The 2,774-nt window shown below is 45.8% G+C and overlaps 1 protein-coding gene across 1 annotated transcript in view; it reads left to right on the forward strand.

The window, feature by feature from the left end:
- Positions 1-2,774, forward strand: part of LOC107045472 (putative deoxyribonuclease TATDN1) — a 45,245-nt gene that overhangs the window by 34,336 nt on the left and 8,135 nt on the right. The gene's annotated exons all lie outside the window — the stretch shown is intronic.

The following is a 2,774-nucleotide window of genomic DNA, read 5'->3' on the forward strand; positions in this document are numbered from 1 at the left end:
GTTGTGAGTATTAAAACTAAAGTGAGTGTTTTAGAACGATTGGATAGTGGAGAGAACATAAATGATCTATGCGATGAGGTTGGAGTGCATCATACGACGATCAGAAAGTGGTGTAAAAATATTGATAATAAAAGAAGCCGTCTGAATCTATATGAATATTGTTATTATAGTTGAAGCTGTGAACTAAAGTTTATCATTAAAATAAAGTGTTGAATTGAGAGAGAAAAGAAATAGTATTTTTCATTTTATCGTTCCCAGTTCTCGGAAGTCGGGCTCGGCGTGAGCGCGTAGTGGGGGCAGGGAAATAGAGTCGAATTCTCCGAATTCGCTTCCCTTATCCCGCAAAACTGTTGACTCTAACCAGAGTCCACTGTAGCAGAAAATTTTTTTTGTGCAGAAAAAAAGCACGTAAAAAGCAGGTAATTTTGGCCTGGTTGCGGGTCCGACCGACGACAGTCGCTTCCAGGCTCCACCAGAAAATTTTGATTTTCCCGGAAAAATCATTTTTTCCGCTTTTTTTCTTTGCAGAAAATTAGCTCTTAAAAAGCTTTTGACTGTAGTGCAGTCATCGATCTGATCTAGGTAATTTGGGCGCCTGACTTGATGCTGCAATCATGGGAATAGATTTTCCGGAAAAACTATCGTAGCAGAAAATTCTTTTTTTGTGCAGAAAAAACACGTAAAAAGCAGGTAATTTTGGCCTGGTTGCGGGTCCGATCCGAGGACAGTTGCTTCCAGGCTCCACCCGAAAATTTTGATTTTCCCGGAAAAATCATTTTTTCCCCTTTTTTTCTTCGCAGAAAATTAGCTCTTAAAAAGCTCTTGACTTTAGTGCAGTCATCAATCTGATCTAGGTAATGTGGCCGCCTGACTTGATGCTCCAATCATGAAAATCGATTTTCTGGAAAAACTATTGTAGCAGAAAATTTTTTTTTGTGCAGAAAAAAAGCACGTAAAAAGCAGGTAATTTTCTCTTGATTGCGGGTCCTATCCGAGGACCCTGGCCGCCCAACTTTACGGCGCTAACCAAGCTCATTTCCTCGCCTTGTGCCAGGCCCAGATCCACTTGTGCCACAGCCAGGTCTCCCTCACTAGCCTGTGAACAGAAGAAAGAGTCTAGTCCTTTAATAACAATACNGCATCACAACCTAGCAGGAGTTCAAGTCCCCTTTCCTTCACATGGTTGCATAGGTCCTTTACTTTTTTCGAAGGAGGTGGTTCAGCCGAGTCATAGGGCATGTAAACTGACCCTACAACCAAGCTCATTTCCTCGCCTTGTCCCAGGCCCAGATCCACTTGTGCCACAGCCAGGTCTCCCTCACTAGCCTGTGAACAGAAGAAAGAGTCTAGTCCTTTAATAACAATACAAGATCAAATTTTTTCCTGAGTGTTTGCGTGATAGATTCTGCCACAATCACTGAGGCCCTTAATGGCATTGGCCANGTCTGACCCGATTCACATCGGTACCAGACTGGTCAGCCTAGTCAGACTTCGTGTGTTCGCTATCGCTGGCCCCACCCGAAGTTTCTTTTTCAATACTGAGATTTTTTAGATTGGTTTCCATTTTTGGTCCCACGAGTGTCGCGGTTACCCTAGTGGAAAAACCTAAGGCAGAGGCANTAGATTCTGCCACAATCACTGAGGCCCTTAATGGCATTGGCCACTATCCATGGTTCTTGGATCAATGCTATGACTGTCTGCATCCCAGCTAATAGCCTGACTATAGTAGCCGAGGCTGCTTTGCTGTGATGCAAATTTATCTGTACGATACAATGTGCACCCGGGTTGCAGCCATAATGACTACTTTCCTGGTAACTCTATGTACCCTTCTACTAACTTTCACCACGGTCTTTCGCAAGCAGCTTGACAGTTGCTTTTNGCCTGATCAGAATTTCGGATCGGACTTGATCAGTTTCTGATCAAGACCTGAACAGAATTTCCACTCGGGTATGAGTCAATTTGAGAGTGAAATTCGTAAGTGGCCTGGTAGCTAAGATGGTAAGAGCACCCGACGCGACATTGGGAGGTCCCGGGTTTGATTCCCGGCTAGGAAGTTACTAATTTTTTCTCAAAAAATTAAAATTTAATTAATGCCTAATGATGGAAGGCGGAGAAACCCTAGTGGAAAAACCTAANTGATCCTGCGTTCTCATTCTCTTTTCTTTCGGTCTGACTGAGGGGCTTGGCGTGGTACGCTCCGATGGAAGGCATTTTATTGCCTTCCTCACAGCCCCCTCCGGCTGCCCCTCATCGACCTTCGCTGCTGCATCCGCCAAGGTTGCAATTCNCCTGATCAGAATTTCGGATCGGACTTGATCAGTTTCTGATCAAGACCTGAACAGAATTTCCACTCGGGTAAGCGTTTTCACCTGGTGCATGGCCGCGATTGCCCAGGGCTTGGCTTGTCTCGGGTGGGTTACACCCAAGACTACTCTCAGAGGTCACCCAGGTTTCTGAGAGGCACCGTTAGCGACACACCTCCCCCTGTGCCACGCATCCTTAGGCACGGTATGGCCGAGGCCATGGCTTACGCCGCTCACACACATGGATTGGGTGAGTTCCTCTTAGCGACCGCGAGCGGCGGTAGTCCTTAGGATCCCTACCGCCCGCGACCGAGCCCCCTCACTAACGACAAAGTGGGAACCCCGTGGAGGGGGTAATCTCTGTAATCAAAAGATAAAAACTGCGACGAAAGTCGCGGCGTTATGAAAAACCTAATGGATAACTCGCCCGCGAATTAAAAATTTGTCTCTCCCCTCCTAATTGAGATTAAG

This window comes from Diachasma alloeum, unplaced genomic scaffold (genome assembly GCF_001412515.2).
Source record: "Diachasma alloeum isolate Michigan unplaced genomic scaffold, Dall2.0 Dall_scaffold_00946, whole genome shotgun sequence".
In the NCBI taxonomy this organism is placed as follows: domain Eukaryota; kingdom Metazoa; phylum Arthropoda; class Insecta; order Hymenoptera; family Braconidae; genus Diachasma; species Diachasma alloeum.